This window comes from Eucalyptus grandis, chromosome 3 (assembly GCF_016545825.1).
Source record: "Eucalyptus grandis isolate ANBG69807.140 chromosome 3, ASM1654582v1, whole genome shotgun sequence".
NCBI lineage: Eukaryota > Viridiplantae > Streptophyta > Magnoliopsida > Myrtales > Myrtaceae > Eucalyptus > Eucalyptus grandis.
The window spans coordinates 65211446-65222140 of record NC_052614.1 but is presented as its reverse complement, the minus strand read 5'-3'; the positions used below and the strand labels follow the sequence as shown (position 1 = coordinate 65222140).

At 40.6% G+C, this 10695-nt stretch overlaps 1 long non-coding RNA gene and 1 other non-coding gene across 2 annotated transcripts; one reads left to right on the top strand and one right to left on the bottom strand.

Moving 5' to 3' along the window:
- The first annotated feature begins 106 nt into the window (after positions 1–106).
- On the top strand, positions 107–1677 carry LOC104438055. The gene is made up of 6 exons (XR_005549979.1): positions 107–214; positions 325–395; positions 511–584; positions 813–962; positions 1082–1243; positions 1415–1677. It is a non-coding gene; the product is annotated as an uncharacterized LOC104438055 (transcript).
- A 6638-nt stretch (positions 1678–8315) lies between these two features.
- On the bottom strand, positions 8316–10221 carry LOC104438280. Its single transcript, XR_005548977.1, has 2 exons — positions 9939–10221; positions 8316–9742 (listed from the first exon to the last, which is right to left on the bottom strand). It is a non-coding gene; the product is annotated as an uncharacterized LOC104438280 (long non-coding RNA).
- Between the last annotated feature and the right edge of the window lie 474 nt (positions 10222–10695).

The following is a 10695-nucleotide window of genomic DNA, read 5'->3' as shown; positions in this document are numbered from 1 at the left end:
CAGTCTTGTTTCAGCATCCAATTTAGCATTTGGGGTTACGTGAAAAAAAGAAAGGGAACACTAATCAGAGAACTTGTGGCCTTGTGCAATTAAAGGAAAGGATTCTGATGGAAAGTGATTGTTGCAGGTGATGGACGAGCTACCCTAGATTGGGCGGCTAGACTGAAAGCTCCTGTTGGCTCTGCCAAAGGTTTGGCATATCTTCACGAGGATTGTAAGTTTCAGATGTACTTCTGCATTTCATCTCTATTTCATCAATAGATGATTAAAACTGTGAATCCTAGAGCTTCGTTCTTGTATACATGGGATGCGTTACTTCTGCAGGTCATCCTAAGATCTTACATCGCGATATCAAGGCAGCTAACATACTTCTGAACTCTGAATATGAGGGAAAGGTAAAACCAAACGTATTTGATAATTCTAAGAATGGAAAATTGATTATTTCTGACTTCAGTTGCTTAACTTTCAGAGCAAGTAGATAGCTGAATTTCGAATGCTTGTCTCTCTCAGATTGCAGATTTTGGACTCGCAAGATTTATCTCCAGATCAAATCCTCGTGCGTCTAGGCTGGTGGGCACCATTGGGTAAGATTTGCTGCGTTTTGTATTTTGATTCGGAGGACAGGGATGGGAGGTGGTTATTAATCTGTCTTAAATGTTTCAAAATGCATGTAAAATGAGCCATGCTCACTACTTCACCTAGTGCTTTATTTGTTAAAGCACAGTTTTCCACGTACTTTTATGGTTCTTTTTTTCTTTTACGGCTTGACAAGTTCAATAATGTTGAAGCTCAGTTTATGCTCTTCTTTGTAGGTATTTTGCTCCAAAATCCATCTTGAGTGGCGAACAAACGGAAAAATCAGACACTTTCTCTTTTGGGGTCGTCCTCTTGCAATTGATTACCGGCCGCAGACCTGTGGGCTCTCAACAGATCATTCTGTGAATGATGTTTTGGTTAATTCAGTTAGTCACGCAATCCTCATTTTCACAATCATAAGCTACCTTACTATGGGATTCCGAATTTGATGTTTATAGTCATCGAAGTCGCATTATTGAAATAGAATCATTGTCATGATTTACAGACGAGGCCTTATCTTACACAAGCTCTGGAAGATGGAAACTTCGACTCTCTTGTTGATCCTAGGCTGCAGCACAATTATAACCCCAGTGAGATGGCTCGAATGGTGGCCTGCGCTGCTGCTTGCGTGCGTGAATCAGCGCAGTGTCGACCAAAAATGAGTCTGGTAATATTTCAGTGGCCGGAACTTAATCTTTCTTTCCTAGATGCGCACTTGCTACGTCCATGACTAATGACCGCTATTTTTGTTCGAGGACTCATGTCTAGTTGATTTAAGATCCGTCAGGTTATCTGGAAATAGGAACTCTGACAAATCGGCTTTTGAAAAATTATGCAGATTGCTCGAGTCCTTGAAGGGTATCAATCTGCTGCTGACCTTGATGATGGGATAGGAGCTGTGAAGCTTTTAGTACTTTTGGCACGTTAAACTTGTTGAAATTGACAATTCGCATCTATCAAGCACGAGATGCCTGTTTTAACCATACAATACTTTCTTCAGCTTGTACACTTGATTTTCATATCCTTTCTTTTCATAACTATGTAATTGCCCACATAGATTTCCTTTCCAAGGACATCAGTAAAAAATGCTGATTTCACATCCGTTTGGATCAATACGTCGATGTCTTTCTGTTGTATTCTGAACTCGATGTTGATAGTCGTTCATTCCGTGTAAGAGTAAACAGAATTTAAGTCCAAGCCGGACCCCATTCACCAGTCAAAGAGGCAAAAAAAGGAAGAAGAAAAAAGCATCGGAAAAATATAAATAACAAATAAACGTGAACGCGCTTGTAAGGGTCTCATGATTTGTTTAGCGGGAGGAGCAGCCGTCATGGACGAAGATCTCTTCTGATCGAAAGTACTGTGTAATAACAGCAAATAACGCCAACCGGAGCGAGTAGGAAAGGAAACGAGAGGATGAGCGAGCAATCCTGGCAAGCTCGAGTGCCGCGTGCCGTGCGAGGGGTGCAGAGGACCTGGGGTTCGAACGTGAATTCTCGTAACGTGGCGAGGGAGCTAATGAGCGTCGCACACGAGCATTGACAGGGAGCAGAATGACGTAGAAAGGCTATGATAGGACTAGCAGCCGAATCCAGCGTGTACTCGATGCCAAATCGCAGGTGAGAGGTGTCAGTCGTCAGGTTGTCCCAAGTAGTTCGAGGGCGAGAGGGTCCGTACGCAATGTGCACAAAAGTCCGTAAACGAACGGATCGATGTGGGAGTACTTACAACGGGAGAGTTATGACGCTACGTGGAAACCCATGTTTGATGTTGCGTTGCGACCAACTGAACTCTTAGGTCGTGACATTTCACTATGGCATGAACTCAATGAGAATTATCATGTCGCGAGAATGCTAATTGACTTGAGATGTGCTACAAAACAAAATAGAAGGGAAATGGTCTGTCCTTCCTAACCTTTCATTTCCCAATTATTTTTGGCTTCCGGTTTCATCCCTTTTTTAGCCCCGGGTATTGCAAAACAACACCACTTTGGGGCCTATACCGCAAAATAGCAATGACGAGCTCGAGCACATCCTCTGTCCCATTTTGCTTGCTTTGTGTTTTTAATTAAACCCAACATTGGTCCCAATGTTCTTTTTTTGCTCAATAGTCCATACGACTATCATCAACTCTAAAGGTAGACTTGGCAAAACTTTGTGAAGAGGCTCTGAATTTCGAGCGGAAGCAATCAAGTCGCTGCTTTGAGTTTTCAGATTTGAGCTCAGAGGTGAAAAGATAGCTTAATTTCGAGTTATTGATTAGTGTGGCCTTTGAGCACGCGCACTTAGAATTACCAATTCAAAAGGTCTAAATCATAACGGTAAAGGGGAGCTCACGCACATAAGATTTTGACAAACACTATACTTGATAAAGCAATTTTGACACGCCACCCAAGAATAATCAATCTCAAAAGATGAAGAACGTAAAAGTTCACACCACATATCACGAAGGGGATTGATCCATAAGAAAACATTGACCTGTAACAGTGTTTATGCATGTATAATGGCTTTGCTTTTCCATGTATCACCACAACACAATGCACTGAATCTACAAATTGAGCAAAACCCATCATCCTTGCCAATAATAACCTCAGAAGGCGTTTTTGGGGATTGGCTTAGTATTTGTTAGTAATATGCTAATACAATTGTCAAAAACTAACTCTGAAAATATTGAATTGTTAATGCACAAAGTGGGGAATGGCCTTTGAGCATGCGTACACAGGATTACCAATTCAAAAGTTCTAAATAAAGGTAAAGAGGAGTATATGCACATAAGATTCCAACAAACACTATAATTGATAAAGCAATTTCAATACGTGTTCCCTCCCTCCCTCCCTCCCAAATGGCATAAAAAGAATTGGATTGATCAATCTTTGAAAATAAGGAAAGTAAAACTTCACCCATGGAGTAAAAGTATATCGAAAGGGGGACAAAGCATTGACCTATGATAATATTTATACCAAAAGTTCAGAGACCACATTGTACATTGGATTAAGTTTAGAGATGAATAAATTAAAAATTTAGAGAACAAATTGCACATTGAGACCATTTTTATCATTATTTCGAAGAAATGCAAAAGGCTGTGAGGATAAGAGAGAGAAAAAGCTTTAGACTAAAAATTCTCGCATGCGATGAGTGCATGTGAACGTGCTTTAAACTCGTAAAATTACACGGTTTTCATACGGGATGTACATCATTCCACGACTGAAATGCACCAAGCTTATATGTTTATAGGAATCGCTTTCGGTTGAGCCAATCGGTGGAAGAAAGTTGCTCTCAAGTATGATCTCTTTGATACACAGCCACTCATACCAAGCTGTGTGGACCAATCAATCCCCCTGAGCTGAATTGCTGCAACGAGTCTCTTGTAACCTAGTGCAAAAGCGGAGGACAAATTCGCACTCCAAAAGTTCGAGGGCCACGCCCCAGGGGTGGGGATACGACTTTGGGGATGCGCTTTGGATTCTTCCCTTTTTTTCCCTCTCTTTGGATCTTTTTAATGGAAAAAGAGTGTCCAAAGGTATGATGTATATCCAGTTTAATCAATTATTGTCCCGAGTGGATCTTGAATGTGAATCACGTCCCGGTCCATCGTACAGTGCCAAAAAAGGGACTTGAGCGCGTTTATTGGGAGCTAAATACTTTTTACCCACCCTATTAATAACCCAGAGTATGGTTTTTAGGACCGCGGACCTAGCCGAATCGGGATGTAGATTTCCGAGGTGGAAAAGTTGGGCCAAGATCCTAGCTTCAAGGAAAAATGCATAATGAAACCCGTAGATTATGGTAAGATAATATTACAATAAAAATTACAATTTATCAGGATTACGATGAGAGAAATACATAAAATCAGGTAATATATATCTAACATTTAAGACATGCTTTCTTAAGAAATATGCTACAAAATATTGATCATAGGATAGAGTCAAATCTTTGGAAGTGGAGAGTCAAACAAGCTCCAAATTGATATTGAACAATTGAGAAAGATGGAAATATGGAAAAGAATCATCCCTCATAGATCGTCTCAAGTCTTGTTCATACAAAGACGGGGCAGATACGTGTGGTCCCGACGGGGAAAATTTACCCCATTAAAGATGACGTCTCACGAGGCACAGTTTCCCGCTCCCCGTACCCATCCTGAACAAATATTCATGGAATAAGCTATTTTATGCCAACATGTGTCCATCTACAATATCTTACTTCTCAAGGCAATTGAAAAGTTAAGAACCCCGTGACAAAACAATTCAAATGTGCATAATACACAAGCTACTTCATTCCCAACATTTAAATGTGCGCCGTAATTAATTTTAGTACAAACCTCGTTGTAATTATAAAAGGGAAAAATAATAATTTCCCTCGGCCAACCGGTACATTGGGTGCCACATTGATAAAAGAATGATCCCCGGTAGTATATTCCGTCAAAAAGTCTAGGGATTGAATTTTTGAGTTTGAGGAATATTTTTATAGAAGAAAAATTCAAGTCCAACGGTAAAAAGGGACAAGGCCACGTGGGGCTTCTACCTAAACCGACTTCATCTTAGGAAAAATTGCCGAGTCGACCAAGCAGGGGACGACGATCCGCCACCACAGCTTGCGCGATGCTCAATGCTCACTCCCCCGTCACGCAAGCTCGACTCCAGGTCACTAAGTGCAGCTTTGAGTATCAGTCCCCAAGCCATCGAGCTTTACCCTCTGTCTTGTGCATCACGCGCCAACGTCCCGGGCATAGGTCTTGGCTCACCAACCATGGGCAACCTTACATATAGTGTCACCCACAGGGGCCATGCCATATGTGTCGGTTGCGAGCCTCAAGGAGAGAGACAATGAAGCAAATCATGGGCTAGTCGTTGGGCAAGGCTTGGGGCGATGGCCGGAAGGTGAGAGTTGATCCAAACTTATCAATACATACATAGAGACGTATAAGACTCATATCATTACAATGACAAATCCATTTAAGCTATCAAAACAGTGCCATCCTTTCTCGCTCAACCAATCCACATAAGATGGAAGCCACTGCTAAATTGATTACCTTTAGTATTAACCTTTGAACACAATAAGGGTTGAACCTCAAACAAGTAAGTCATTAAATTCTATAGGCAAGAGCAATTACACAACTTTTCCTACTCTAACTTATTTCCGTTTGTTTCGCGGAAAATATGACAATTTTGAAGAAGCTATTTAAAAAAAAAAAATGATAAAATTTTCTTGTATTCGGCTTGAAACCTAAAAATGAGTCATCAAATATTTTTCGTCATTCGTTATGGAAATTGTCTTTTCATTTCCTTTGTTCACTCCTTTTAATAATTTTTTTTTTTACTTTCTCGTGAAAAATTGAATTTTTATTCGTTTTTATTCTTTTCTCTTCTTTTTCTTTTTCTTTTTTTCTTCTTCTTTGGCCAATCACTAACCACAACAATGGTGGCAACCAAGCATCTGATAAAGTTAGTATGAACACCTAGAGGAGATGAATATGTGTTTAAAAGAAATCTTGATAGATAAATGTAAAACAAAATAAGTTGCAAGCAAAGTCTGATAAACGAGCCACTATATTTTTTGTAAATGTTCAGAATCTGTTGTGCGATAGAACAAAATTCTGAAATAACCTGTAAGTGCGCAACAAACTTAAATAAGGGGAGTTAAGGGAGGAGAAAATTGCGTACGAAATTTATAGTGATTCAACTTAGATCAAGCTTACGTCCACTTTCCCATGTTGATAGCCTATTGGCTGGATTTCACTATATAATCAATAAGAGATTATAACTTTGAATGCAAACACTTAGTGATAGATCACACTATCTCACTAAGTCACTCTTTGAGTATTTTTCTCACAATCACAAACATTTGAACTTATGAAAAACAAGTGTATGATCGAAGTTCGCTCAAACTTTTAAATTCTAAATTCTATACTTCATCTCTTACTTACTCCTCGATCCTTGGTCTTCTCAAATACTCATCCACTTCCAAACTGGCCGTTAGACAGATCTGTATCAAGAAGATTTAATAACTATTGAGTGATAAAGATAGAAACCCTAGTTGATTCTGATCGCCCATATAAATAAAAACTTGGTTTCCATAAATAGAAATTTTTCATTAAAAAGTTATTGTCTTCAGGATTCAATTGTCAATCAATTAGATTGAGTAAATAAAATCTATCTTAATATATAATTCAAACCAGATCACTAGCTGTTATACGTTTTGAACTTGTGTCACATTTTGTCAAGTTGTCTCGTTCTGAACTTGTCACATTCTGGATCACATTCTATCATTCTAATTATTATATCTATATGTAAAGTCTCTTGTTCTGTATGTATGTAAAACCTGAGTGTCTTCCGTCTAAATTAGACTTTACAATCTTGACGTAAGTTTAATATGTTCCTCCAATCTTCTGACTTTTATAAGTATAATCTTTAACAATATCCTTTACACGTTATATCGTCTACATAGTCTGTTACTCAATTATTAAACACGTTAGTAGCATTTAATCTATTTTGTCATTTTCAAAACATCATAAGGGATTTTCCTAATAGCATTGACCTTGCGGATCGGGCCGAGCTTGTCCCTCACTTGTGGTCAATCGGCGATCGGTTGCCATGGCTTGACAATTGGCCAAGGAAGAAGCAAAAAGAAAAGAAAGAATAGAAAAGAAATTAAAATTGATTTTTAAAGAATAAAATAACTAAAAATTCTATTTTTTTATAAAAAAAAATTGGTAAAAAATTAGTTAAAATTTCAAAATTTTAAAAATGAAAATAATTGAAATTTTGATTTTAAAAATATATTTATTAAAAAAATTTCATTAATCAAGGACGCACTCAGTGTTGGCAACTCACACACGATCTTTGTGGACCGGAGCCTAAGTGCTAGGGACTAGAGCTCAAGTGTCGGGGCCTGAGCTTGACCTTTGTGGACATGCACTCGGGTGCCGAGGCATAGGGCACAAGCAATCGAAGTTCAGGCTCAACCTAAATGGACTTGGGCATAGGCACCAGGGTCCCAAGCCTGGCCTCAATGGATGTAGGTTCAATCCCGATAGACTTATGCCCTGATGTCGAAACCTAGTCCTAACCTTAATGGACCCAAGCCTTGCCTTGATGGATCGAGTTCAGGCGTTGGAGACTTGAAATCAACGTTGGAGTTCTCATGTTCAAACATTGAGTTTCAGGTCCAAACGCCAAAACCTAATCATATTTTGAAAAATATTTTATGACTTTTTCAAAAAGAAAATCATTTTCTTGAATTAATACATAATTTTTCGTCGATCAAGAAAACATTTTCCATTAACTCATTTTCCTAAAATAAATATTTTTCAAAAAGTATTTTTGGGAATTGAACGAAGCGTAAAATTTGTTGGCCAAAACTGGAAAGAACCAACCAAAACCGAAGTTTCTCACTGGCAAGCCTTTGTGCATTTCGCATAGAGAGAAACTGGTTCCCAACACGGAAAACCAGCAACACTCAGGTTCTTTGCCTACCAGGCAAGAGATCGACGATGATGGCAGCTCTACGGGGCCTAGGATAGAGGTCGGCGGTAACAGAAGATGGAGGAGAGAGGGGAAAAAAATGAGGAATTTAGGTTTGAAAAATATAACGAATTTGCAAACAATTGTGAAACAGCACTGTTTGTTTCTTATTTTGCACTTTGCAGACTTCACTTTATCGGATAGTCACGTTGGACCGTTTATATTAAATTAATGCCACGAAGAATTTTTTTGGCCACTCAAATTGTCAATTGCACTAAAGTGAACGCCGGAGTATATTCCATTCACATTTATAGCTGCAAAACCAAGCCCAAGGAGCTTCTTACATGAAAAGCTACGCTTGATCAATCTCAATTTTGTGAGCTTGCAGGGTCTTCATTCTCAAAGAGAGCCCAAGTCTCTTCCAAGCTCTTGCCCTTGGTCTCAGGCAAGAAAGAAAAAAAAAATAGTCGCCAACTCATGATTCCTGCAAGCAAAAAGAACATGCCCCCAAACGTTATCTCTCTCGAAATGCTGAAAAACGACATTGCCACCTCCCTGCTCACCACCTGGTTCACCGCTATGGCCAGGCTCATGCCTTGGGCCCGCAGCCTCGTCGGGAGTATCTCGAACGAGTAGAACCATGTGATGGGCCCGAGCCCTATTGAAAAGAACGAGATGTCCGCACAGACAGACTCCACGACTGCATGATGGCCCGCGTCGGCTTGCTCCCGGATCGCTTGAGGAACTTCAAGCCCAGGCCCAGACCTGCTGTGGAGACTGCCATTCTAGCCGAGCCCAGCTTCAAGAGAGGCCTCCTCCCAAAATGGTCCGAGAAAAGAGCCGAAGCAACGGCAAAGAATGTCTTGGCAAGCCCCCATCACGATAGTCACCCCTAAAAGCTGTTGGTTATTGCTAATCCCAGCATCTTGGAAGACTTCTGGACTAAAGTACACGGCGGCGGCATTCCTAACGCCTGCATGAAGAATTTAAGTCCAATGGCTGCTATGAGAATCTGGCGGATGCGCCTCCAGAGGACCTCCTTCCAAAGCCCTGCCCGTGCCATCGGGCCAAAGCAGGCCCGTGGATCGATCAACCCCTATGTTGGTCTTCATTTGATTTAGCCTCAATTCAACTACTACCTCATCTTCTGATGTCTTGATCAGCACCCTCTCTGCTTCTTCGAATCTGCCCTCCATCACCAGCCACCTCGGTGACTCAGGTATCATCATCACGCCTGCCCTGATCGTGATTGCCGGCACTCCGCCTAACCCAAGCATGAGCCTCCAACTTATATCAACTGGTAGGCCTGTAAGGCATAGTTGGATACATACCCAAGTAAAATCCCAACATTGATAAAGACTTCGGGCAACGAAGACAGGAATCCCTGGGTCATTGCTGGAGAGATCTCGGCAGCGTAGACTGGGGCGATCAAGAGGACATACCCGACACCAATCCCTGCGACCACCCTCCCAGCCATTAGGAAGATGAAGGATGGAGCAAGACCCATCAGAAGTGCACCAATTAGGAACGTGAAGGCTGCAAGGACTATCGTGTATCACCAGCCGATCCAATCGGAGGTCCGGCCAGAGGCGAGAGATCCAATCAGCAAGACCACATCGAGCGAACCCAACAGGATCTCAACCTGGGTTGGTGTGATCATGAGGCTCTCTCTGATGAATAGCACCGCCCCATTCATCACCCTAATATCTGTACACATTTATTTACGCAAATTCAGCATCAAGTTGAACCATGGCTTTGCTTTCCATCAAACAGGTGGTAGACTAATCTAAATACACCACTTAATCCTACCATGGACCTTATTTCTCTCTTTTTGGGGCGGGATCAAGACATTATGTACATACAGAAAGTAATATAATGGAAACAGTTTGTGCTAAGAACTCACCATAGCCCAGCAAAATAGAGTTGGTGGAGGCCAAGACGGCACCACCCAGAGCATATCTGTTCAGGCGAGGCTTCCGGCGACCACCGCCTTCCACTGCCGCTCTACGTTCTTGGAGACGGACTGTTTTCTTGGGGCTCGCGAGATCCTGTTCAGAAAAAAACAGGGTTTGACACGGGAACAAGAGGATCATACAAGTGTTTTGAGTGAATCCTGCATGAGTGAAGGTTGAAATGGGGAAGGGTTGAGCTTGGGTTGGTTCAGGGAATACCGCGAGTTTTCCCGAAGAGAGCATGTGGGGAAAATGTCCATATGAGAGAGAATAGGTCTTAGCTTTTTATACATTAATTATTTTGTCCTGATCCTCCTTTTGGACTAGGAAATGCAAGGGGTCTAGACAAGAATGCAAGAAGACAAACTACAAAAGACTAGTAAAGCTCTTCATGCTAACTTGCTAATTTTTTGTTATTTTATTCTCTGAAATAAAATATAAAAAAAATAACAAAAATCTATTTGATAGCGTCAACTAATTTTTCTATTTTCCAAAAATAGAAAAGTAGTAGGAATAAATTTGGAACAAAAACAAGAAGTAGAAAAAATAACTTCTTATTCTTAGGAATAATTTCTAGAAATAAACCATTTTTTTTTCTTTTTTTCTTTTATTCTTCTTCCTTGCCAGTTGTTGGCTGCCTGCCACTGCTGGCTAGAGAAGGAGCAAGAAGAAGAAGAGAGAAAAAAAATATAAAAAAATTATTAAAAA